General features: G+C 42.9%; 1 protein-coding gene, 1 non-coding gene and 1 pseudogene across 11 annotated transcripts in view; 1 reads left to right on the top strand and 2 right to left on the bottom strand.

The window, feature by feature from the left end:
• The window catches only part of LOC105494192 (HECT, C2 and WW domain containing E3 ubiquitin protein ligase 1), a 468,767-nt gene that overhangs the window by 362,257 nt on the left and 79,001 nt on the right, over positions 1–27,509 (bottom strand). The window lies entirely within an intron of this gene.
• Positions 12,613–12,713, top strand: LOC112428952 (U6 spliceosomal RNA; annotated as a pseudogene).
• LOC112428953 (U7 small nuclear RNA) lies at positions 25,523–25,584 on the bottom strand. The gene has a single exon (XR_003021028.1). It is a non-coding gene; the product is annotated as a U7 small nuclear RNA (small nuclear RNA).

The raw sequence follows: 27,509 nt of genomic DNA, 5'->3' as shown, positions 1-27,509 counted from the left end.
TTCTAGAGTTTGGCTGGACTTTGTTTCCAATTCCTGGGAGGTAGCCTCTAAATCCTTGGAATTTCTCGGATGATAATAATGCCTTTGTTATTCATGGTGGGCTCTAATAGTTTATGCTAGAGCTGGTGGGCTCCTAGTTAGCTTATGCCTAAGAGATGAGGGCTGTGATTAGAGTGCTGTATCTCTAAGTCATGTGACATCAGCCTGCTCTTCGGAGAGGAGCTGATGATTGAGGTCAGCACATGGTCAATGATTCAGTCAACTATGCCTTCATATGGAACTCCAATAACAACTCTGGATGTGAAGACTCAGGCGAGTGTTCCTATTGGCAATACTCTGTGCTGGGAGGGTAATGCATCCTGACTCCGCAGGGAGAGGACATAAGAAGCATTGCATTCTAGGTGCTCCCAGACCTCACCCTATGCAGCTTCTTCTTTTGGCAGGTTCTGATTTGTCTCCTTTTGCTTATACTTATAAAACTGTAATAATAAGTATACCACTTTCCTGTGTTCTGAAAGTCATTCTAGTAAATTAGCAAACCTAAGGGGTACTGGGAACCCTAAATTTGTAGCCAGCTGGTAGAAGTGTGGGTGGTCTGGGGCCCATGGCCTTGTGGCAGTGTGTGGGGGATAGTGTTGACTTGTGAAGTTTGGCCCAGCCCCAGGTAGTTGGTGTCAGAACTCACTGCAGGAGCCTTCCTCAGTTTCCTGAGCAGCACGGCACTGGAGGGCTGGCCCAGCTGACTGAGACTGTGTCCATTTCCCGCCCGCAAAAGAATCTTTTGTGGTAGGAGTTATTAAGAAATTATTGGCCGGGCGCGGTGGCTCAAGCCTGTAATCCCAGCACTTTGGGAGGCCGAGACGGGCGGATCACGAGGTCAGGAGATAGAGACCATGATGGTTAACACGGTGAAACCCCGTCTCTACTAAAAAACACAAAAAATTAGCCGGGTGAGGTGGCGGGCGCCTGTAGTCCCAGCTACTCGGGAGGCTGAGGCAGGAGAATGGTGTGAACCCGGGAGGCGGAGCTTGCAGTGAGCTGAGATCCGGCCACTGCACTCCAGCCTGGGTGACAGCGCGAGACTCCGTCTCAAAAAAAAAAAAAAAAAAAAAAAAAAGAAATTATTTTAGGCAGATAGAGAGGAAAAGGGGTCCTTGGAATGTTTTCGTTTTTGAAGCAGCTCCAGAAACATTTATTGTCCAGCAGGAAAGCCCTGGCTCTTAGAGCCTGGCTGGCAACCTTTGATATGCAAATGCAGGCCATTAGAAACTGGGTCCACCCAACATGGTGATTCCACTGTTGTCCTCTTGCCCTTGCCCCTACATGTGCCTGGCAACATGGCCACTCCCACATATCCCCACGCGTGTAGAACATCATGGTGCACTGTATTTGCATATTAAAAGGCTAGGGTGGGAAGGCCAGTTTTTTCGTGGGCCACGTGAATGACATGCCTGGCCAAACCAATCCCTTGAGCCCTATACAAATCAGACAACACCTCCTGCAGCCTCTTTATATACCTGGCTGGTGTCCCCTGAAAGGGAGTTTCCTCTCTTGGCTTTGGAGCCCTGCTCCCTCTGTCTCTGTACAGGGGAGCTTCTTCCTTCTTTCTTCTTCTTTCTTGTCTATTAAACTCTCTGCTCCTTAAAACCACTCCACGTGTGTCCATGTCATTTTATCTAAATCATGTGAGACAAGAGCCCTGGTACTCCTCCACTCATTGTATTACTTTCTCTATACACCTTCCAACCGTGGCTGGGAACTTGCTCCAAATTAATGAACCTCTTAAACCATCACACGGTCTTTTCCCTTGGGTTTTGTTTATCAAGGACTGTCAATCCAGAAGATGAGGGTGGCTTTATCAGCCCACCAGTAAAGCACCCTAGGTATAAATGCTGCCCAAAGCCAGCTTTGCTGTGCCTTCCAAGACACTGTGATCTATACTGCTGGTCACAGGCACACTGTGGCCAGGTTCATTCCCTCTGCCCTGCCATACCACATTCCTTGCTTCCTTCCCTTCTCCACCAAAATGTGTTATCAGGACTCAGTTGCTTCTAAGATAAAGATGTGCATCCAAGATGTGATATCCTAAACCACTGCTGTGTTCAGATCCATGATACGTCTTGTCTTCTTGGTTGGAAAAAAGTACCCTGAGTTCTAAGAGGTTCAGATGAGCAGGTTCTCAAGGTGACGCAGTGCTGCTGCAGGAGAAAGCAGTGAGGCCTCCTGCCTCCTCTCTCCTTCCCTTGGATCATATTGCTGCTCAGGAATAACAGTTCAATCCGTGATCTAAATATATCTTACACTGAATGGCCCAGCATTGTGGTATTGATTTTTTAAGTTAAAAATACAAATGAACTATCAGTTTTCACCTACAAAATTCTGTTTCTAAAGCTTCAAAATCCTTTTTGACACAGACTTTGTTGGGCCATTTACACAGCTCTCCTCCAAAGGGGAATCTAAAACTCTTCCTAATACCTAGCTGGTGCTATGCCCCCATTCCCTCTAGTGGACCCCACAAGCCTCCCTGGGAGGCTTTTCTTCCAGGAAATCCTGCACTCTCCAGCCCCAGAAGGATCGGGTGCTGGTGGCCAGGCTTGTGCTAGATAACACTGCTCTTGGGCCAGAGATGGTCATGGCACCCAAAGGAGCTAATTAATTAGCTGCTCAGTGACCAAAAATAGTTCCTTTCCTGATAATTCTAAAAGACAAGAGTGGTAGGTGTAAATTCTGTGAAGTCCTCCAAACCGTACGCCAAGAGCTGTGTAAGGACATGGCCAAGAAATAGGATATAGTTCAGAAAGAGAAGAGGAGAGATGCCTAAGTCCCTCATCATTTTGCAAGTGAAGCTGTCTGCTGTATAATCTTATTACTCTGATCCTTCTCTCCTTTTCCCCCTTTTATGGTCATTTGAAATTAGCTCAAGTAGGTTTCACTTCCTTGCAATCAGTGATTCTGGAGGGAGTGAGACATTCCCTGCTTTCAAGGGTACCCCAATTCATCTACAGATGAAAAGCAGCAAAAGTATCTCTCTTTAATTTGATACAGACATTCAACTATAATCCAACACCTACCCTAGTTACCAGAACTCATGCCCTTGAAGTAGAGAGAAACATGTTTTTTTATTTCTTATCTGTATTCCCAGAAAGGCACTTCATTTAGCTGGAACCCAAAGCGTATTTTACATAGCTAATTGAGACTCAATTTTAATTTACAGTAGTGGGCTCAGGGTCAGAACTCAAGCATAAAGTGCCTATACAGCAAAATACGAAGATATGAGAAAGGTAAGTGAGCGTTTACATTTATTCCGGTATTAAAAAATTTTATTAGATAAAGGGCTCACTTTTTTCATGTACTTGGTAATAAGTTGCTGTCATTAAAATGTGTGCCTGGCCTAGGGATGGGACCCAAACAGGAGAATGTGATCAGAGAAGGAGCTATTAAAGTGGTGTTGGAAAGCACTCTAATGCTGCCACTATGACCAGACTGTGAGCCGCAGAACCCTTGAGAGCTGGTCCCTCTGGTGCAAGGATGCTTTCAGATTACACTGCAGCTGGGAGCGGTGGCTCACGCCTGTAATCCCAGCACTTTAGGAGGCTGAGGTGGGAGGATCACTTGAGGCCAGGGGTTCAAGGCCAGCCTGGGTAACATGGTGAAACCCCGTCTTTACTAAAAATACAAAAATTAGCCGGACATGATGGTGGGCGCCTGTAATCCCAACTACTTAGGAGGCTGACGCAGGAGAATCACTTGAACCTGGGAGGCAGAGGTTACAGTGAGCTGAGATCATATCACTGTACTCCAGCCTGGGGGGAAAGAGTAAAACTCTCAGAATAAATAAATAAATAAATAAATAAATAAATAAATAAAATTACACTGCATTTGCCACACTGCTAAAGGGAAGCAGGATATGGGCTAGTGGAGACCTTTTTCCATAGGGCTAACACAGCATCTGGGGAGCAGTATCAGGCAACATCTTCAGCTTACTATGATCCATGAAAGAGAAAAACTCAATGGTGCTGATGGCTAAGGTGGACGGACTGCCTTCTGCCACAGCAGAAACCTTTAAGGCATTAAAAACCTGCGTCAGCTGGGCGTGGTGGCTCACGCCTGTAATCCCAGCACTTTGGGAGGCTGAGGCGGGTGGATCACGAGGTCAGGAGTTCAAGACCAGCCTGGCCAATATGATGAAAGCTCGTCTCTCCTAAAAATACAAAAATTAGCTGGGCATGGTGGCACACACCTGTAGTCTCAGCTACTCAGGAGGCTGAGGCTGAGGCTGATGAATCGCTTGAACCTGGAAGATGAAGGTTGCAGTGAGCCCACATCACACAATTGCACTCCAGCCTGGGTCACAGAGCAAGACTCCATCTCAAAAAAAAAAAAAAAAAAAAAAAGACAAACCTGCTTCATCTCACCAGACTCAGCTTTCATCTTATAAAACAAAGACCATATAAAATGACAGACTCATATGACTTCCTGTTCTGTCTTCTCCCTGACTCAGGGCCAGACACTACTTCCATAAACTGTACAACATCTCTCTGTCATGGGGTCAGACAGTTTGAAGAAACTACAGTGGTCTCTGTCTGCCCCATTCCTCTGCCTGGTCTCTGAACACTGGCCCTATACATCCCTGGAGACACAGCAGTGACCAGAACAAAGCTACAGAGGGAGGCACAGACATGGCAGAGGATGTTGACCTAACTCCTTCAGTATTTGACACACAAATTTGATAAAATATAACAGTATACAGGGACTCTGATTTAAATAATATCAGTTAAGTAGATGTCTTTCAAGATCTTAACAATCAAAGAATAGACTTTGTTTTCTAATATCCATGGACCATTTACCAAAAATTGATTACACATGGGCCTCAAAGAAAACCTTGATAAATTATGAAATGCATAAAGAGTGGTGATAACATTTTCTGACTGCAAAGCAACTAGGATAGATACCGTATTAATAATACAAGTTTGAAGTTTAAAAATACCTTAACCATTTGTTAACAATTTAACCTTTGGTTAAAAAGGAATTTTAAATCGCAATTACATACTGCTCAGAAATGAAAGACAATGAGAATGCCACAAAAGGAATACAAATAAAATTATGTGCAATAGTGGAATCCATAGCATTACATAGGATTGCCATCTAGCCAGCACTGGCTGGGTCAGCCATGCTGACCCACGTTAGGACAGGGCAATGCTTCTGTGAGGACTGGAAAACAGCACTGCTTTCAGCCTCTCTCGGGGCAACCGACCCTTGCAAGGTGCAGCAGCTAAAGGGTTAATGCAGGCACAGCAAGGGCTCTCCAGGAGTCCCGGGGCAGTGTACATTCTGACTAGACACTGGTAATTAAATATTGTATAGTTTAGTTGCTATTGTTATAAAACAAGAAGAATGTAAATCAGGAACCTGAGAATTCAATCCTTACATTTCTTAAAATCAGGAGAAAAAGAGCAAAGCAAACCCAAGGAGAGCAGGAAGAGGAAGTGAATAAATACCCAAATGTGTAGGCTACCTTGCACCTGCCTCTTCTGTCCCTCTTTGCTCTTCCTGCCCTGGTCCTGGGAGGCTGAGTGGGAGGAGGCATTCATGAGCTCCCTCACTCGCTGCCTCCCAGTTGGGTTCAGCCAATGTGGAACACACAGAAGACTAGAAGGAGGGAGAAGTGAAGGTCAGAGCATGCCCCCACACAGTTCCCTCACTGTAGGCTGTGAGCTGGCCCCTCTCTGGGGGCTCCTCCTCCTTCTGGGCTAGTGCCCGTGCCCACCTGTGTCTGCTCATGCCTGCCCAGCCACCTTGCTGTCTCCTGTGCTCTGCCCATGCCTTGGTCAAGAGTCCTTTTATGAAAGGCTCCTTAAACTAGCCACCTTGAGTTCACCATAATTTCCTGATTGGATCCTGACTGACATACCAACAATCACCACCACCACACAGAACAATAAAAACAACAAAACAAACAAAACAAAACAGGGGCAGGGGAAAGTAGCCACCTAAATTAAGTTGCCACCTAAATTAAGCAGCTATTTTTTCACAAGGATATATAGACGCATATAGACACACACATGAAACTCTAGTTTGTCTAGTTTTTTTATATCTATTACTCAGAAAAGTTATTTGAATATATATTTGAATGTATTATTTCCTAAGTTCTTTATTATGATATTTATTACTCTAGTCCTTTAGATGGCAATCTTTTATTCTTTAAAAGCTGTTTTCCCTATCAAGGACAGTTATAATCTCCTTTCACATTTCTAATCTTATTTATTTGCTTTATTTTCTCTAATGTACATGTATGTACATCCACATATAAAAACAGAAAAAATGTATTTGAAAAAATGAAAAATAACTATAAAATTTAGAGAGAAATATATATGAAAAACTAGAAAAACTATAGAAATACATATGTGTAGTTCAATTAGAAAAGAAAAACTATAAGGAAAAAGCAAATAAACAATACCAGTAATATAGAAGATTAGAACTGCCACCAGTAGGGAAAACAGCTTTTAAAGAATTAAAATAAAGGTCTCTAAAGGTCTAATATAATAAATTCCAAAATCCTGATGAAATGTTTAATTTCCTGAAAAAATACATACTGATTTGATCACACAGAAACTTTATACCTTTTGTTTTTCTCATTGCAATGACATTCCCATTCTAACTCCCCAACATGATTTCATCCTAATGCTATAGTTATTTATGACATAAACTCTTTTATTAATTATAACATTCTTTTCTCTGATAAAAATATGTATAAAGATTTAAATTTAATTAAAAAAAAATTCTTGGCTGGGTGTGGTGGCTCACGCCTGTAATCCCAGCACTTTTGGAGGCTGAGGCAGGTGGATCACGAGGTCAGGAGACCGACACCATCCTGGCTAACACGCCACGGTGAAACCCCATCTCTACTAAAAATACAAAAAATTAGCTGGGCATGGTGGCAGGCGCCTGTAGTCCCAGCTACTTGGGAGGCTGAGGCAGGAGAATGGTGTGAACCCAGGAGGCGGAGCTTGCAGTGAGCCAAGATCGCGCCACTGCACTGCAGCCTGGGCAACAGAGCGAGACTCCATCTCAAAAAAAAAAAAAATTCTTTTGATCCCCAGCTCTAAGTGTTAAACCATTTCTTCCAGGTTGAGTAATCAATTAGTATTGTTAGAGTTATCACTAGTAGCATACAGTTGATCCAAACAAAATAAGCACATGTCATTTATGATAAAAGTCTCTTATCATGAAATCATCTTTAATGATTTACAAGTCAATAACTCAATCAAGTCAGTCCTGCTTCAGTTTGATGAACATATAGAACTTGAAAACACCTCACTTGGGGCAAGATTTGTTACCCAGTCCCAGAGTAATGCACTTTCTGAGAAGTATATAAAAAAGACTTACCACACCTTATCAGGTGATCGATAATTACACCTGCTATTCTTTCACTGAGAAGTACATTGATTAACTCATAAAAGGCAAGAAAATTGACATCTTACTAATTTCATTACTCTTTTACTGATATAATATTGTAATAAAATGATTTAATCTTAGCATGCTTTAAATATACTTTTGTCATAATCTTAGAGCTACAGATTTAGTTGTTTTATTTGTGGAAAATATCTACCATATAATATAAATGGCAAAGCCAGTCCTCTTTGTCAAACCAATTAGCCAAATAAGATTTTTTTCAGAAAAATGTCTGACTTCATCTTAAAATCCAGATAAATGTGTTAATGTACATTTTAAAGAATATTAGAAATATGACTAGAAATAAAGTAAAAGATGCAATTTGTAAGAGTACTAAGACATTCCGGTAAGAGAAAATAATGAAGATCTAATATATTTATCCATTTTAAAGTAAGTCTTATGAACAAGATAATAAATCACTCATTACTTAATTTGCTATAGTGCAGTGTAATTTGCAGCTAAAATTACCAGCTACTTAAGAAGAGTGCAGCATAATAGCCGTGGCCTCCCTTCTGTAATTGTGTGCATATGATTTGGTTTTGAGGGACAGTTAAATGAGTCTCATGTATAAATACCAGAAATAATTCCAATAGTCTTGTTAAATATAATTATAACATAATTTATATATTTTAAAAAGTGAAAAGAATATTTTGCCAAAAATTATCAGTCTAGCAGTTAGTCTATAATTTTGTTTTGTATTAATAGTAGGAAAAAATTATTGAATGTTTTACAAGATGGCAAATGACTATAAATAAACAAGGTATGATCTGATTTGATAAACCAGATTTTGACTACCTTAATTAATAATACAACCCTAATCTGAGAGAGATTGGGTACAAGTTTTTTTCATGCATTTCATTTAATAGCCTTGAAAATGTTGATAGTTCAGGAAACATCACAACTGTATTTACAAGAATCAATAGCAAAAATCTCTTTGAAGAGACTGTTCTCTTAGCTGAGGGATGAGTGCGGAGGACAGGTGTAAAGAAATGCTTACATTTAAATACGGGTAGGGTTTGTTTCCAATATTCAGTCTTTCTTACAGTGCTCTCTTTGCCTTGTTCTCTAGTAAGTCTCCCTTAAGAACTCCTTGCATAGTAGATAGGCAGAGGCAAAGTCATCAAAATGAAACTTGTCATTACTCCACATACCATACATCTGAAGAATTCCGAACATCACAAACACGCAGGACAAAGCATCCCCTCCTAACACCACCCTTTATTCTTAACTGAGCTGTATAAGGCAGAAACAGAAGGGAAGCTCAAAGGGTTTATGAAGTCTTGATTTATTATTTTGAAAAAGGTTTTCCCTTTGTTCAATATCCTCAAAGTTTTATGCCCTGTGGGTAATGCACAGGCAAAATTTGAGGGCGGCAAGGGGGAACGCCCCCTTTTATGAAGGGTTATTATGAACACAGGTTTATTCTAGCAGGTCAATTTTAGAAAAGAATAGATATAAGTTGAGGTTTTGGGTACAGGATTCCATAGAATCTCCATGCTTGAGTGCCCCTTGGAAAGTCTTTTACCCCTGGGAATCATGTCCTCTGGTGGGAGGACACTGTCCCATGAGACTGTGAGTTCCCTGAGGACAGAGATGATCAATCCTAACTCTCCCTGCATCCCCAGCACCCACACAGTGCCCGCACAGAGCATTCACACTTGGACACTTACAGAACCGGTTCATTCATTCACAGAGGAGAAAGGTGATGTGTTGGATGGAACTTAAACAATGGGAACTACCTGAATAAGCCAAAAGCAGTTTTATTTACATAAAATGGTAAAGGTTGGAGTTTTTATCCTGATATCTAGCCTACCTGCCTCCATACTGATAGACAGGACTAGCTGGATTTCCTAGGCCGACTAAGAATCCCTAAGTCTAACTAGGAAGGTGACCGCATCCACCTTTAAACAGGGGGCTTGCAACTCAGCTCACACCTGACCAATCAGGTAGTAGAGAGAGCTCACTAAAATGCTAATTAGGCAAAACCAGGAGGTAAAGAAATAGCCAATCATCTACCGCCTGAGAGCACAGTGGGACGGACAATGATCAGGATATAAACCCAGGCATTCCAGCCAGCAATGGCTACCCTCTTTGGATACCCTCCCTTGGTATGGGAGCTCTGTTTTCACTCTATTAAATTTTGCAACTGTACACTCTTCTGGTCCGTGTTTGTTACCGCTCGAGTTGAGCTTTTGCTCGCTGTCCACCACTGCTGTTTGCCCCCGTCGCAGACCCACCACTGACTTCTACCCCTCCGGATCAGGCAGGGTGTCTGCTGCGCTCCTGATCCAGGGAGGCACCCATTGCCCGCTCTGGATTGGGCCAAAGGCTTGCCATTGTTCCTGCTCCGCTAAGTGCCCGGGTTCGTCCTAACTGAGTTGAACGCTAGTCGCTAGGTTCCACGGTTCTCTTCTGTGACCCATGGCTTTTAATAGAGCTATAACACTTACCACATGGCCCACGATTCCATTCCTTGGAGTCTGTGAGGCCAAAAACCCCAGGTCAGAGAGAATACGAGGCTTGCTGCCATCTTGGAAGCGGCCCGCCACCATCTTGGGAGCTCTGAGAGCAAGGACCCCCTGGTAACAATATCATACACACACACACACACACACACACACACACACACACACTTCTAATTGACCCTTCTTGAGTCTTCTATCAGTGGCCCAGGCGTGCAAAAATCCTGTCTCAGGATGACCTGAGCCCCTCTTAATCATGTTCTACCAGAGCCACCTAGGGCCTCATACTCTGAAAGTTTTCCTATTCTCACCTCATCACTATGCAACTTTTCAATACCTATCGCCACAATAAGTTCTTTTTGGGCAGTGATAATAGACACATCAACTTCTATGAAACCCCTCCCATTAAAAGAGTCCTTGGTCAGCAAGGTCTCCCCATCCAGGCAGTGGGACAGGCTGCAGGGATCCTTCTGTAGGAAGGAAGGCCCTGCTTGCACTCAGACCCCATGTATGGCTGGGTACACTCAGGCCTGAAAACTGCTAGTCCCCGGCTCTTGACTTAAAACCATCAAGAGCAGCTGATTTTAAGTTTCTCTCAACTCTGTCCGACCTTTGCTTTGGAGAAGAGCCCAAAGTTCGGAGTGGTGGCTGTGTTCCTTTGGTTAAAGTTCCGCTCTGACATACTGACTACCTCACCTTAAGTAGAGATGCTGTGGGACCGGCAGGGCAGATGACCTCGGGGTGAACGCCAGTGCCCGGCCCGTCTCATGACTTGCTCTATTAATGCTCCCTTCCCTCTTCTGGAATGCCCGCCACTCCTTTTGTTTCAGCTCCTTCCTGCCGGCATTCAGATATGTCCACTCTTCTGCACATTCCTCTCACTCAAATAACCAGTTTTCTTTTCTCCTTTCCAGCAGACTTGTGGAAAGACATTGATACTCCTGGCTTCGTGTCTGTACGTTTCCATCAAATCTTACCCAGTTGTAGCCTGGCTGCAAAATCACTCTCAATTGAAACTTTTTTCACAGAGAAAAAAATGGGCAAGGAGGCTCCTTCGTGCAAATTCTAATGTTTTCAAGACAGGAGAGAGAGAAGCTCCTTTGTTAATTTGACAGTGCTTTACAGAGGAGACAGGAGCCCCCAAGATACCCCTGAGAATTAAAATAATAGTCATTGGCCTAAAAAAGCAGAGAACCGGATCCAGAGTAAGCGGCTCAGGAAGCAGAGTGATGCCTGGTGCCTGGAGAGTGTCACACGCCCGCAGGCCCTGGCTGAGGACACTTGCCTGCGAGGCGTCATCAGCTCTGGTTCTGATCAGCAGGAGTGACAGGGGACAGGGGAGCGTGGGTCTTCAGGGGGCCAGCGTGCCATATCTGGTCTTGTCTGGAAACCATTCACCACGATGGCTCATGGGCAAGACTGTGAGGGGCTCAGTGGGTCTGATGCCACTGTTATGCTGGCTTCATAAAACAATTTGGGCCCTCATACCACAGGGCAAGCGGAGCTGGCATGAAAGGCTGCCTGCCTCCCACTTCTAACTGCCTCAAATACATAAAAATGCTAAATAAGAGGTAATGCTTTGTGCATATATCCAAGTTCAATATCAAAAGAGGTGCCAGGAATGAAGCAAAATCTAAAAGCCAGGGCGACTTGGCTAAAATGGAAGCCAGAGGTAGGCACAGGTATTTCGGAGACAGACCCGGGCCTCAGTCTCCAGGAGTGTGTGGCTTCTGATGCTCTTGCAGGGAGATGAATCCAGAACCCTGGTTACATGCTGGAAACCAGACACCTTGGAGGGCTGGTTTGTTGCTTCAGTGGAAAGAAACAGCACTGCCAACCAGCCCTAGGAAGCAGTGGCTCCAAAGAGGCCAAGAGGGATAGGAATTGCCTAAGAGGAGCATGTCCTAGACCCAAACCCCCAATGAGAATGAAGCCAGAACTCACACTGTGTGGGTAGTGAAGAGACACACATTACCCTAAACTGCTGAATCCTACGAGGCCCAGAAGAGGTTAATGTGAGCTGTCCCCTGGAGATACTGCCCGACCCAGACCCCGGGGACTCTCAGTGATAGAAAACCACCAGGAGAGGCAGCAGGTGAAACACCAGGAGACTTTAACCCCAATAACTCAGGATAATAAAACAGCCCAAGAGAACACTTAAAATAAGAATGTCACCTTTCATTGTTTCAAGGTAAAGGAAGATATGGGAGTCATAAGACTGTAACAGGACCCTGCGGGAAAAGACCAAGTTGATTTGCAAAAGAAGCAAAGGAATTCTACAATGAAACGTCTAGCCATTGAAATAGAGAAATCAATAGAAGGTTGAAAGAGCAGACTTCAGAGAATTAGTCTATTGGAGAAAAGATTTGAGAAAATCACTCAGATGTCACCCGAAGATCTGGAAAATATGAGGGTTTCAATAATAGGGAAGAGAAATGAAAATGTCCATTATCTATTAAAAGGAGTTCCAAAAACAGAAAAAGAATATGGGAGAGGAGGGATGTTTGAAGGGATGATGGTGAAGTTTCCATATATAAAGAAATATGGAATTTCTAATTGAGGCAGCACCACAACTCCTAATCTGAATAAATTAAATAAATCTACACATAGGTACAGCTTAGTAAATCTGCAGACCATAAAAAGACAACTACTTTAATTACCAGGAGAAGAAAGATTATCTCAAAAGTAATGTTAGGGTTCATTTCTGCAATGCACCTGTCAGAATTGGAACAGTAAGAGAAAATAAGCATGGCTCCCCCATGAGACGACATGCCAAACTGTGAAGCATTCCATGTTTTTTAAAGTACAATAAGCCAGGAATAGAAAGTTATATACCACATGTTCTCATTCATACCTAGAAACTAAAAATGTTGATCTCATAAAGGTTAAAAGTAGAGCAGAGGATACTAGAAGCTGACAACGGAATGGGGAGGGAAGGATAGGGAGAGGTATGTTAAACGACATAAAATTTCAGCTAGACAAGAGGGATCAGTTCTAGGTTCTATAGCATGGTAAGATGACTACAGTTAACAGTAATATATTATATAGTTTCAAATAGCTATTAAATAGAAGGAGGGCATTGAATGTTTCCAAGACAAAGAAATGATGAATGTTTGAGACAGCAAATATGCTAATTACCTTGATTGCATCACTATCCACCACTTTGTACACCATGAATATGTACAATATTATTTGTCAATTTAAAAATAGAATTTTAGGCTGGGCACAGTGGCTCACGCCTGTAATCCCAGCACTTTGGGGGCCGAGGCGGGCGGATCACTTGAGGTCAAGAGTTCGAGACTAGCTTGGCCTACGAGGTGAAACCCTGTCTCTACTAAAAATACAAAAATTAGCCGGGCATGGTGGCATGCCCCTGTAATCCCAGCTACTCTGTAGGCTGAGGCAGGATAATTGCTTGAACCTGGGAGGCGGAGGTTGCAGTGAGCTGAGATCGCACCACTGGACTCCAGCCTGGGTGACAGAGCGAGACTCTGTCTCAAAAATAAAAAAATAAAATTTTAAAAAGTAATGGAAATTAGACAAAAGCACCTTTTTACAAAGCAGCAAAGGACTTCGGAAGATAATGCAATAATCAAAGTGCCACATGAAAATACAACAGCTATCCTAGAATTATATATTTAGCAAGTCTGTCTTTCAAGAATAAGGGTTAACTCAGCTATAACAAAGACCGAGAGAGTTTTTCATTCTAAATAGCTTAAAGATTATTTCAGCACAAAGAATACTGAATCTAGAAGTGAGTTGGATTTAAGAAACCATCTGAAGAGATGAAACTGGCAAACACTTTGATTCACTTAAATATGAACTGAGCGTAAAAATAATGATAAATGACCAGACCTAGAAGTTTACAAAAAGAAGGAAATAAAAGCAGCCCCAAGTATGGGAGGTGGGGGAGGGAAGCTGGGCATTGTAAGGCTTTTGTGGTGTTAGAGTACAATACAGAGATTAATGAGCTTCAGTGTTCATAAAGTTAATTATGCCTCTTAAAAAATGAAAGTTAACCACTAAAGAATTGAAGTAGAACACATTACTTCCAAGTCAGTGGGGGACTGAGGGGAGGAAAGAAAGCTATAAAACAAAACGTATTTGATCCAATGGAGGGCAGAAGAGACAAAAAATAAAAGACCAAAAAAAAAAAAAAAAAAAGCATGGTAGACCTTTTTGGCCAATGCTTATCTTCACACTCCATTTCCCTGTCCTCTCCCCTGTCTTCCTAACCCCTTGATTTACAGAATGACAAAGCCTCCCGGAAGATCCTCTTGACTCCGTGGCAGATCGGCTGCTGTGTTCCTGGTGTCTGTTCCCAGAGCTCTCAGAACTCCATCATCAGAACCCTTAAAATGCTCCCTTGTGAGTGCACATGGTGGAGGCTCATCTAAAAGTATTAATTCATGTGTTTCCTCTGTACATTAATTTGCTCTCCAGTTCCAAAAGATGGGTTTTCTCCCCTAGTCCAATGCAAAGAGGAAACAAAGAGGAGAAAGAGAGCCACAGCCTGAGCGCCAGATGATGTCTGCTTATGGAGAATTTTAGTGTCCAGGGGGAAGAAGTGGCAGGGGAGAGAGGGTGTCCTGGATGGGGAGGGATAACACATACCTTCTCCTTGGAGGGCTACAGGAAAGGCTGGAAGGAAGATGGTGCCCAGCTGTGCTCAGTGTAGGAGGCCCCCAGCCCCCTGCACTGTGGACCACAAATCATCCAACAGCCCTGGGCACTTATAACTCCCCCGTCATCTTGCCCTGAAATGAGAGTAAGGGACCTGAAGACCTTGGGTAGGGGTAGGACAGAAGGGACCTTGTCCACTGACCAGGATGAAACTGAGGAGAACCGATTATAAATTTTCTGAACAGCTGAAGCAGCTGTGGTCACGAGACCACTGCACATGGCCAGGCATGCTGTGGAGTGTACAACCTGCACGACATTCTTACTGCAGACACAGTGAGCTTTGTTTTAACTGCCAATGTTGGGACAAAGACTCTCCTTGACCAGACTCTATTCAGAGTTCTCAAGCAGGCCTTGACCTTGGCCTAGAAGAACTACAACTTGCAGCGCAGGTGATTTCATCCACCCCACTACAGGAAAAGTCTTGAATAAACACCAGCATAGTTCCTATCAGTTCCAGGCTGTGTTCCTAGGATGACAATTCCAGCCCCCTTAAAATGCCTGCCTGAGAAAACTCAATGCTGCCAAAAGAATTTATTGTTTGTTTGGGAGGCCGAGGCAGGCAGATCACAAGGTCAGGAGTTTGAGACCAGCCTGGCCAACATAGTGAAACCCAGTCTCTACTAAAAATACAAAAAATTAGCTGGGCATGGTGGCAGGTGCCTGTAATTCCAGCTACTTGGGAGGCTGAGGCAGGAGAATCTCTTGAATCCAGGAAGTGAAGGTTGCAGTGAGCCAAGATTGCACCACTGCACTCCAGCCTGAGCGACAGTGCAAGACTCCGTCTCAAAAAAAAAAAAAAAAATTTACTGTTTGTTTCAGACAACACCTGATGATAGGCCTCCGAGCTCACTTTTCTTAGAACATTTACTTTAGAAAGCTTGCAATTATATATTCTTTTTGTGCCCCTTTGAGACAGAAACCTTCTACCACCCAGAAATGTCCTCTCAAGTATGTGGGAGCCATCTCTTCGAAATGCAAACATTCAGTAAGATAGCTCTCTTGTCTCCCAGTTCCTGAGGGAGAGTAAGATCCTAACTTTGTGGGGCCCTGATCCAGTTGGCAAAACTATGTCCTGTCCTAAAGATAGAGACTTTTGTTTCTCCTCCAGGTAAGTGTCAATTAACAAACCCAGATGGCCTAAACCCATAGACTACCCCCTTACCTTCCTTTAGTCCCTTTCCTTTAGCACATACCACCTTTGTCTCAGGGGAGCTAAGCTGAGGTTTCACTGAGGTCTCTTCCTTACTGCAGTAGTACTGACTAGAATCTGTCTGGTCTTCTTAATTAGTGTCCAGCTTTGTGTTTCTTTGACAATTCCAAGCTGGGGCCAAAAGTTCCATGAGGGCAGGGTCATGCCTGTCTTGTGTAATTGGCCACCAGCAGAGTCAAGGTGCTCAGTAGATATTCACATAATGGATAAATGAACGTAAGATATTTTTTTCACTTAATTTGCACTATGATAGTGAGTTGCATCCCTTAACTGCCATCTTGCAAAAAAATACAGTGCTGGACAAATGAATGCACCAAGAAAATGACTTAGGGTTTCTTGAACAAACTCTACCGCCAACTAATCATGGAGTGATTTCACTGCCATGGATTTATTTTGTTTATTCAACAACCTTTACATCAGTCATGTAAAATGGTCTCCAGTTTCAAGCTTTCTTTTGAAATTTCCTCAGGATAAGAATGAACTAACACAATGATGGAGCAACAAAATTAGCTGCTTTGACACCTACTGTTGTAGAAGGCAAAAATATTTATTTATTATGGTGCTGAGGTATAAGATCTCTAACCATAATCTGGCAAGAACTGCAGGAATTATTGATATCTTGAGCTAAATGTCACAATCAGCATTCTTGCTAAGCAACAATTCATTTGTTATTACAAGTTCAAAATAAATTATTCAGGTAAGACAAAGACAGTCCATTTATAATTCAATTTGTGCTTTTTTCAGCAATATACATCTAAACGTAGTGAATACAAGACATTACATAATAGCAAGAATTGTCAGCTATTAAATACATATAATTTAAGAAAGTGGGGTATAGAACAGCAAAAGGATTATAACATTAAAATACAATAATACTTGTGATATGTTACTGATGACAATATACAATTACCCATTAAAAAGTGATGTGGCTTGGCCGGGAGTGGGGGCTAATGCCTGTAATCCCAGCACTTTGGGAGGCTGAGGCAGGTGGATCATTTGAGGTCAGGGGTTCAAGACCACCCTGGCCAATATGGCGAAACCCCATCTCTACTAAAAATACAAAAATTAGCCAGGTGTAGTGGCGGGCACCTGTAATCTGTAATCCCAGCTATTTAGGAGGCTGAGGCAGGAGAATCGCTTGAACCCAGAAGGCAGAGGTTGCAGTGAGCCAAGGTTGTGCCACTGCACTCCAGCCTGGAGGACAGAGTGAGACTCTGTTTCCAAAAAAAAGAAAAGGAAAGGAGAAAAATTTTATGTTTATAATCTTATAATAATTAGTATGCATATGAATGTGGAAAAGAATATGGAAAAGGAAGGATACTTTTCTTTTTGGTTCTGTAATTATTGTCATTATTGATGTCATGGTTTTAGTGCCCAAAACCTGCACACACAATTTTTTGATGAGAGAGAGATCCTAGAAAGTACAGAACTTGACCAAAACAAATGAGAAACCTGTTGGGACAGGACAGTGTGCATTGTGCAGACTCTAGCACAAGACTCTGTGTTCAAATTCTGGCTCTGCCACTGACTAGCTAGGTATCCTTCAGCAAGTTAGTCAACCTCCGTAGACCTTGGCTTTCCCATCTACTTGTATTTCATAGGGTTACTCTGAGGATTAAATGAGTAAGTGCTTAAAACAGTATCTGGAGCATCATGAGTAGTTCAGTGTTGGCTAAGTATTATTTTTATTATTATCAAGTAACCTGTTTACATAGAAGGCTCCTTGTTATGAATGTTTCTGAAGCTCTCACAGATAAAATGTACTTTGATTCTACCCAAGGGTCATAAGTCATACTCATTTCACATGAACCATTATTTTAGTCAGTCCTTTATCTATATTTGAACATTTAGGCATTTTTCTTTTTGCTTTTATGTTCTAATTTTTTTTTTTTTTGAGACGGAATCTTGCTCTGTCGCCCAGGCTGGAGTGTAGTGGTGTGATCTCGGTTCACTGCAAGCTCCACCTGGGTTCACGCCATTCTCCTGCCTCAGCCTCCAGAGTAGCTGGGACTACAGGCGCCCGCCACCATGCCCGGCTAATTTTTTGTAGTTTGTTTAGTAGAGACAGGTTTCACTGTGTTAGCTAGGACGGTCTCAATCTCCTGACCTTGTGATCCACCCACCTCGGCCTGCCAGAGTGCTGGGATTACAGGCGTGAGCCACCACGCCTGGCCAATGTCCCAATGTTAATGAAATCTTCAAGCATATAATTTTTTCATTTAGTTGTAAGAATTCAGCGTAGATATTTCTCTCCACACAAGACCATTCTCTGGACATAAGTCATTGCAAGACAAATTCTCTGACTAAGATTCCCTAGTCTAGAGTTTAGGAGAATTGCTGATTTTCTTTGGTGACTTTGTGCAGGAAAAAGACTTGGAAAGTGGAATTGTGAAGAAAACCTCAGCTTTACCACTGGTGTTCCTTAAGTCACAAATCTACCATGGGGAATGTAAAGATGAATTAACACTGGCTGTTCCACTCCTGTTTTTCTTATCATAATTACCCTAAAAATATTATAGGTTTACAGAAAAGCCCCGTAGCATCCCATCGAATGTGGATTCTCAATTTGACTTCTGGGCATCCTTCCTCCTTTTGTGTTAACACAGCATGCTTCCCCATGAACACACACAGAGGTAATTCTCTGTACATCCTGCCTCTACAGGCTCATGGACTTCCACAGCCTCAACTCTAGAAGAAAGACTCAAAAATCTGCATTTCTAGCATTTCCAGCTTCCAAATCCCCTTCTCTGGAGCTCTGTGATTGGGACTGCCTCTTTCATTGGAGTGTCCTCTAATTCACCATGCCCAGAGAGCAGGAGGGACTCGGGCAGGCCAGTCAAGGGACATTTTGATGAAAAGGAACATCAAGGGCCAGTGTGTGATGGATTTGAGTCCACCCTAGAGCAAGTCTGTTACTTTCTGTCCATGGTCTTCAAGCTAGATAACACACACACACTTCCCCTATCACAAATGTCCTTCTACCATGTTTCAAAATAACAGAGGTATATCTTCGCCACTGTGAATCTTACATAGACTCTGGAAATAAAAACCTTCTGGAAAATGAAGAAAGGGTTAATGAGATCATGTCCTTGTGAAGCTTCCTTCCATCGAGGCACTTTGGTAAGGTTTCCATCTTGCTGGCTTTGTAACTATTTTTGTTTAGGGTAAAGCATGGAAACAGAGTCAGAGGTGAGCATGCTGGGCCATGTTGCTATGTTTGATAATAAGACTTACTGCCCAACAGGGAGGCAGAAATGGTAATAAGTTTTTAAGACCCTGTTTCTTCTATTTCCCAGCTGAAGCCAAATTCCTCCTGCATACTGGCCATAAGAGCAGAGCAATGAGCCCAGGACAAAACATTGGCAGCAGAAGAGCTTTATTTCATTAGACAAGAGAACATGGCAAAGCTCTGTGTCTCACCTGTGTATTTATCTTAGAAGGCAACCTCAGAAGTGGGATGGCCATCTCAGCACACACATTAACACAAAGGGTTTGAATCTAAAAAATTGGAAGGTAGGATTTCCCAACAGAGAAGAAATCTGACTTGGTTGCTGGATTTGCTGAAGAGGACTGGCTTTGCAGATTTTGTTAAAAGGTGACCATTTTACTAATTGAGTGACATGAATGAGCCAAAATTTGCCATTCTCAAGTTTTTGACAAAAGTATTTTAAAAGAAGATTTAAAAATACTGCATCATATTACAAAGGTGTACTAACTGAACAATATTTCAATCTTACTTTTTCTAACAGTATTAATCAATTATAGAAGGTATCTGTAATAAAATAGGTATAATTAATGTCATTTAGGAAAGCTTTTTTTTGGTAGATGTTCCAGAAACTGAGACAATGACTTTAATTTGGGCCAATGAAATCTGTTTGAAAGTTAGCTGGTTTCTAGTACCTTTAAAAAATAAAGGAGAACCTAATCAAATTGTCAGATAATAGGACCTAAAAAATAATTTTTTTGTGATTTTTGGCACGAGCCCTGGAAGGAGTTATAAAAATTGAGTGACGCTTAGTGACTTCCTCCATTCCTATGTACTTATTCACAGATTATTACCATAACCATGGCCCTAAATACAAACAGAATTGAATCTAAAAATTGCCCTAACTGCTTACAACAGTGAAATTAAAAAACAACCACAACAACAAACCAAACATATATATATAGAATTGATGCCAAAACTGTCTCATTTTAACAGGAAATAGCCCTCAGTCATGGGTACTGGAACACCAGAGAAATAAAAGCCCCTTCCTACTCAGTAAGAGATACATTTCGGATAAAATTCTATATTTTTTCTACTAAAAATGTATAACGTGCAATCAACTGTGTACGAATCACAACTGTAAAATATATTAATCTAGATATTTCTCATATATAAAAACTCTATGTTTACAAAGAATTAAAAAAATCTAATTCTCCCTATGTACTTATTTTTGTTGACAGGACATATGACATACTGATGAGGAAGACTTCCTGTCAGAGGGATATACTGTATTAGGATAAAATGCAGTGGGGTTGGTGAAATAGAAATGTAAGTTCCAGGGGGAAAAGAATAATGTAAATATTCAACTGTTAATGAAAAGCTTTACATGTCTTTTATAAACTGATCATGGAAACTCTCAAAGTCTATAATATTCAGATTCAGTTACACAGATAACTTTATTGTAAAATGTCGATATTTAAGTAAATACAGATAATATACTTTGATACTGATTAGACTTATGAAACACATTTTTTAAATGTCAACATTAAAAGTGCAAAACTCGTGAGTTGAAGGGAGAGCTAAAGACAGGCAGGCAAACTGTAACCATAAGAGACCAGGCGTGCAAAAGGGAAGCACAGAGGCTGCTCCCTGAGCGGTCTCAGCTTGCCTGGAGAAAACCGTAGAGAGAGACAGTGGGCAATGAGGGTCTGGAGGGTTCTCCGTGTGGAGGCAGGATATTTTGACTCTCTTATATTGGATTTGAGGTCATTCCAGGCTTTGGAACTGGGAAGGGAAATGGTTTAGCTTAGCATTATTGAACAAATACAAGGTAGGAAGCAGGCTGTGAGAGCCTTCAGAGGAACAATAGACAGTCAGCTCTTGATGATGAGAACGCTGGAGAGGGTGCTTCCTACTTCACCAGTTCTCCGGGGAGAAGAACATGGCCAGCCCAAAGGGGTCTCAGGAGGACTGCGGGTGTGCGAGGATGTGTGTGTGCACGTAAGTGTGGAGTGTGTGAGAGAGTGTGCAAATCTATAGTATGTGTGAGAGTGTGCAAATCTGTATTGTGTGTGAGAGTGTGGGGTGTGTAAATATGGTGTGTGTGGTGTGTGTGTGTGTGTGGGGTGTGTGTGAGATAGAGTGTGGGGTGTGTAACTATGGTGTGTGAATGAGTGTGTATGACTGTGGGGTGTGTATGGTGTGTGTGGTATGTGAGTGTAACTGAAGGGTGCATGTGAGATAGAGTGTGGAGTGTGAGTGTGGGGTGAGTGTGGTGTGGTGTGTGACTATGGTGAGTGTAGGAGAGAGTGTGGGGTGTGTGACTACGGTGGGTGTGTTAGGTGGGTGAGTGTGTGAATGTGAGTATGAGTGTATGTAAGAGAAGTACAAGTGTGTGACTGGTGTGTGTAGGATGTGCTTGTGTGTGAGTGTGGAGTGTATGACTATGATAGGTGTATGTAGGGTGTGTGTGTGTGTGACAGAGTATAGGGTGAGCGTGCGAATATGTGTGGTAAGTGTGTGGGGTGTGTGAGTGGGTGTGTGAGAGACTGTGGGATGTGTGACTATGGTGGGTGTGTATAGGGGGAGTATGCAAATGTGTGTGGTGTGTAACAGGGGTGTGTGTGAGTGTGAGTGTGTGAGTGGGTGTGTGAGAGACTGAGAGATGTGCGACTATGGTGGGTGTGTATAGGGTGAGTGTGCGGATGTGTGTGGTGTGTGTGAATGTGGGGGGTGTGTGTGTGAGAGAGAGAGTGTGGGGTATGTGACTATGGTGGGTATGTGTAGGGTGAATGTGTGAATGTGTGTGGTTGTGTGTGTGAGAGAGTGTGGGGTGTGTGACTATGGTGTGTGTGTGTGTGTGTGTGTGTGTGTGTGTGTGTGTGTGTAGGGTGTTGGAGTGTGTGCGTTGAGGGTCGAGATGACTTAGGGGCAATGGCAGGAAAGACATGGGTTGTCATTGCTCAGACTGAAAGGGGCAGCCACAGCTGACAGAATCAGGGACCCAGTGCCAGCTCCAGGGGCCTGTGAACCGGCGCCTCCACTGAGAACCCTGTGCTGGGTTTAATGCTCTGCTGTCGCCATCTTGAAATCCTTAATAATTTTTGCACAACCTGTCCCGCATTTTCCTTTGTCACTGGGGCCACGGTTATGTTGCCAGTCCTGGAAGCGGTCTCCCTTCGTCAGAGGCCCCCACCTGCCCAGCATACTGACATCCCCTTCACCTTACCACTCCTCTCCCAGTGGGCAGAGTCCTGCTGATCCTTGTCTTACCATGTGCCACACCTGTTCTTCATGCAGCAGTGCCTGATACAGATTTAGGGGCTCAGAAAATGGAGAAATCGTTCAGGGCTGGGGGAGCTATAGAAGTTTATTTAGCAGAGGCAGCGATTGCTCTGTGCCAAAAGGCAGGTCCCACCCTCTCCTTGCGCCACTGTGCACGGTCCTGGGCATCTGTCCACCCAGGACGCATCGCTTTGCAGGGGGCTAATCAATGCCTCTCCACAGGTGGCAGGAAGGCGTTCTAGGGCAACGGAGCCTTTCTCTGATTTACATAAAGTCATCATCTGGAAACGTTGTTTCTCTGTGTGAGTGTGTGGGGGTGGGTGGGGGGATTCCGCTCCCTCTTCCACTGAATGAGTGAGTTCCTACCATGGTAAGACTGTGACCCCCACCCATGCCCCAAAAAGAAGAGATTTTCCTTTTTCTTTTTGTTCTCATCTTTCCTAATTTTCTTGAGTGTACACAAAACAAGAACTATTTTTTTTTTCCTCCGTAAGTTCTCCTTTGGATTACATCACACTAGAGAAAGGTGCCCTGGGACCAGGGATGGGGGCTTTTGTGTTCCAGTTAATAGGCGTTTTTTCCTTTCTTTAAGAATTTAATTTATTGGACAATATGAATGAGTTTGAGAGATATGTGCCTGTCCTTTAGCTCACCGATCTCCTACAACCATCGGTGCTTTTATGAAATGAATATGATGCACACACTACCATGTATATACTTAAAAATGACTCAAGGGCAGGGGGAAAATGAAACTCAATTTAAAACATAGTTCAATTTTTTTTCTCACTTTCTGATGTACATGAATGTAAAATATTACAAATTCTCCTTCATATGAGTTTTAAAACTACCATAGATTTAAATTTAATAAATAAAGTATGCAACGTAACTTCAAACTTAATTAAAAACTTGCCGAGCTGACTTCGTAGCCGTGCATACTGTGGAAGAAACTATCAAAACACACTCCTAGCGCCTCTCCCAGGAGCCCGGCCCATCTCCCACTCAGGGCAGAAGTGTGCAGAGAGAGCGGCCCACTGCACTTCTTCTGAGGGCGTTAAATCAATGAGGCAGGAGATTCATGCATATGCAGTTACCCTCTGAGAGCCGAGACCTGTGGCAAACTACCCTGGACTCGAATGCTGAATGAGATCATCATAGAGGTGTTGGCTGTTTGTCATCAAAGCAGGGTTCACTTATGCAAAACTGAACAATCGAATGCAACAAACCCTAGACACTGATTAAAATAGTTGTCTTAGAAACAATAAGACCTATTTGGGTTCAGATAAAATCAGGTAAAGATAGAGGCAGTGCCTACTTTTTAAAATTAAAATACCTGCAAAATACTAAACTCTTTAGAATACCGAAATATCAAAATCCCATAATGTGTCAAAATTAGGAAACAAACACATATCTCCTAACAGTATTGGAGAGGAAGGAGAACAGTCAATCATTTGCCGATAGGAGGGATTTCACCCGCTATAGCACACTGATGGTAAGATAAGAATAATACAAAGTGGTTGCAGGAGATGTGGAAAATTCCAGGCGGCAGTTTCACATGACTAGCAAAAGGACACTTGAAATAGCTGCAGAAGCTGTGAGCTTATAAAATCCTGAAAAACCAGGGTGTGGACCAAGTTGGCTAAGACCGACTGGACCCAACGTGGTGCCGGATTTGGCCTGGGTTTCTCCTAGAACCTCATTATATGCTCATTAACATCCTCAATCACACACCCACCACCTCATGACAGTTCTGGGAATACCTATATTTGGTGTAAAAACGGGTGGCACCACAGTTCCGAGAAATTTCTACCTTCTTCCAGGAATTTTCATGAATATTCCACCCCTTGGTTAAAGAAACCCATAAAGGTAGCAGCTCAAATCCACGGGGCAAACTCACTCTTTAGTATGCCTGCACTTCCTTTTTTTGAGTATGTACTTTTTGTTTTGCAAATAAATCTCCCAACTTTCACGATGTTTGGATTCATCCTCAAGTTCCTTCTCACAATTGGTGTCAAAAGTCTGGACATCGGCTTGAGTCCAGGTCCTACCGGTATCTGGGGATGACCCCAGCCCACCAGTATCAATGGTGCCAGCCTAAGATGGAAGTGATGATGCCCGTGGGCTCTGCTTTCTGGGGCAGTAACATAAGAAGTATGGCTACCAAGCGGGGAGGGCTAGTGGTTGTTCAAGTTACCAGGCAGATCTGCTGCCCTGTGGCTGTGTGGGCAACTTCCTGAGGCAGCTAGCCTTGCCCAGGGCCTGGCCCCCAGGGGACGCCTTTTTGTGTGGATGGAAGTTGAGAGCTCCTTTAGGAAGCCTGACAAGGTGACACAGGGCTTCCCAGACTGTGTGACCTCACATACAGTGCAGTGCACAGCCCTGTGAAGTTTATATTCCCCTTTTAAGACTGAAGCCCCAGTAACGAACACCATACCATTAACACTTCTTTCTTTTTCTTGGGAAATAAATAGAATTAGCAATATGTGACAGTTATCTATTGCTATTAAGTCATTCTTAGGATCTGGGAATCCTGCTATGTAAAAAGTAAATCACACTTGTGGCAGTAAGTAAGGGGAACACAATGATTGCCAAAGTCTTGGGGAAAAAAATCTCCCTCATTAAAAAATAGTCCTTCAGAGAAACCTGCATTGGGCCTGCCTCAGATGAGGTAGCAGGGTGCTGAATGCTGGTTGCCACAGCACAGTTATTTTGGCTCAAGGAAGGTAATAAAAGGTGAAGAGTGGCCGGGCGCAGTGGCTCATGCCTGTAATCCCAGCACTTTGGGAGGCCAAGAAGGGTGGATTCCAGAGGTCAGGAGTTCGAGACCAGACTGACCAACGTGGTGAAACCCTGTCTCTACTAAAAATACAAAAACTAGCCAGGCTGGTGGCAGGTGCCTGTAATCCCAGCTACTTGGGAGGCTGAGGCAGGAGAATTGCTTGAACCCGGGAGGCGGAGGGTGCAGTGACCCGAGATCATGCCATTGCACTTCAGCCTGGGTGACAGAGTGAGAAAGGGTGAAGAGCATCCCCTTCCCCTTCTGTTGAAGCATTTGCCTGGTTGAAACTACAGAGCTTGGCCATCTTAAAGGATTTCAGAGAAAGGACAGGCAGGGACTAGCCAAGAAAAGAAGGTCCTTGTCTCTGATTTGAGCAAAGTTTTGCAGAAAAGAAGGGTCCAGGGAGCAGACACACAGGTTTATGGTTTTTCTTTCTTTTTTAAGGTTAGGGTGGCTTTCCAGTAAAGACCGGAAAACCTGCTAGACAAATTCTCAAATAGCTGTAATACTAGCTTTATAGTTTTTCATGCACTGCATCTGAACTGATCAGAGAATGAATGAGAATCCCAGATTTTTAAGGAAGAGAAAATCTCACTTTAGTTCAGCATTTAAAAAAATGCCTACTAAGATTAAGATTTAGTGATTAAATGCTGACTAAATACAGAAATTACCATGGTCTTATAAACCAAAAAATAGAATTCCAAGTCCCTCAACTGACTGAACAGATCCTCCTCTTGGCCAAGAGGACCCAAAGAAACCTGAAAAACCAGTTCAGGCCATACGGGACATGCCCCATGATATCCTCCTCCCTTTGGAGTTCAGGCACAACTGACCAGCATTAACATTAAAATAGAGATCCCAAGACTGACAGAACAGACTCTTTGTAATAATAAGTTACCAAATTCCAAACATGTTTGCATAGCATCACATAACACATAGCCAGTGCTGAAGGGAATCAAAGTATTTAACTCCAAAATACATTTTTTGACATATTTTGAAATGGCCCTGCAAAGCCGTCTCTTGTCGGGGGCATTCACAGTCTGCAAAGAATCTCCTTCCCTTACTAGGTCTTTCTGTTAGAGTACACAGTTAGGCAGACAGGAACAGAGCAGTAGAGGCCACCCAGGAATGTCAACCTGTATGTAACCTTCAGGCAAAGGTCAGGCAGTTGTTAACTGTCTCTCTAAAATAATAATTGGTTGCAGCCAGTGCCAGGGAAAGGCAGTCTCCCACTAGATAGAAAATATGTGAAGTGGTCAGGTGCAGTGGCTCATGCTTGTAATTCCGGCAATTTGGGAGGCTGAGGCGGGTGGATCACTTGAGGTCAGGAGTTCAAGACCAGCCTGGCGATGGTGAAACTCTCTACTAAAATTACAAAAATTAGCTGGGTATAGTGGCGGGCGCCTATAATCCCAGCTACTTAGGAGGCTGAGGCAGGAGAATTGCTTGAAACCGGGAGGCAGAGGGTGCAGTAAGCCAAGATTGCGCCATTGCACTCCAGCCTGGGTAACAGAGCAAGACTCCATCTCAAAAAAAAGACAAAAGAAAACACGTGAAGATAGGAAGATACAATACATATAAAATTTTGGGAAAAGGGCATAAGATAGGAGTTCGGCAAGACTGGTTTCTCAAGATACAGGTCACGAAGATCCTGCTGATGAAACAGGATGCAGTCAAGGAGCTGGCCAAAACCTGCCGAAGACAAGATGGCTAAAAATGAAACTGTAGTAGTCCTCACTGCTCATTATTCGCTAATTATAATGCATTAGCATGCTAAAAGACACTCTCACCAGTGCCATGACAGTTTACAAATGCCATAGCAATGTCCAGAAGTTACCTTATATGGCGTGAAAGGGAGGGAGACCATCGGTTGCAGGAATTCCCCTCCCCTTTCCTGGAAAACTCATGAATAATGCACCCATTATTTAGCATATAATCAAGAAATAGCCATAAAAACAGCCAGCCGGCAGCCGTTGGGGCTGCTCTGCCTATGGAGTAGCCACCCTTTTATTACTTTACTTTCTTAATAAACTTGCTTTCACTTGACCCTGTCAGCCGGCTCTTGAATTCCTTCCTGTGTAAAGCCAAGAGCCCAGGTGGCCTTCCAGGCTGAATCCCAATTTTGGGGTTTGCCCTGTGACAGCAAGGATATAGAAATGTATGTACAACCTAAACAGATGGGGAAAGATACCTATTAAAATAAGATCTAAAAAATAAAGTACACCAAAATGTTGACATTGATTGTTACCAGCTGGTAGCATTAAGGACAATGTTTTTTTTCTTTATACTTTTCTATATTTTCCAATGTCCTAAAATAAGCATGCATAAGTTATTACTATAATTAGGAGATTTAGTTGAATTTATTAAAAGAATCTTCAATAATGTACCATTTTTTTCTTTTTATGATGTTTATCTTTACTTATTTAGTCATTTTTA

This window comes from Macaca nemestrina, chromosome 4 (genome assembly GCF_043159975.1).
Source record: "Macaca nemestrina isolate mMacNem1 chromosome 4, mMacNem.hap1, whole genome shotgun sequence".
NCBI lineage: Eukaryota > Metazoa > Chordata > Mammalia > Primates > Cercopithecidae > Macaca > Macaca nemestrina.
This window is presented reverse-complemented; position numbering and strand designations above follow the sequence as displayed.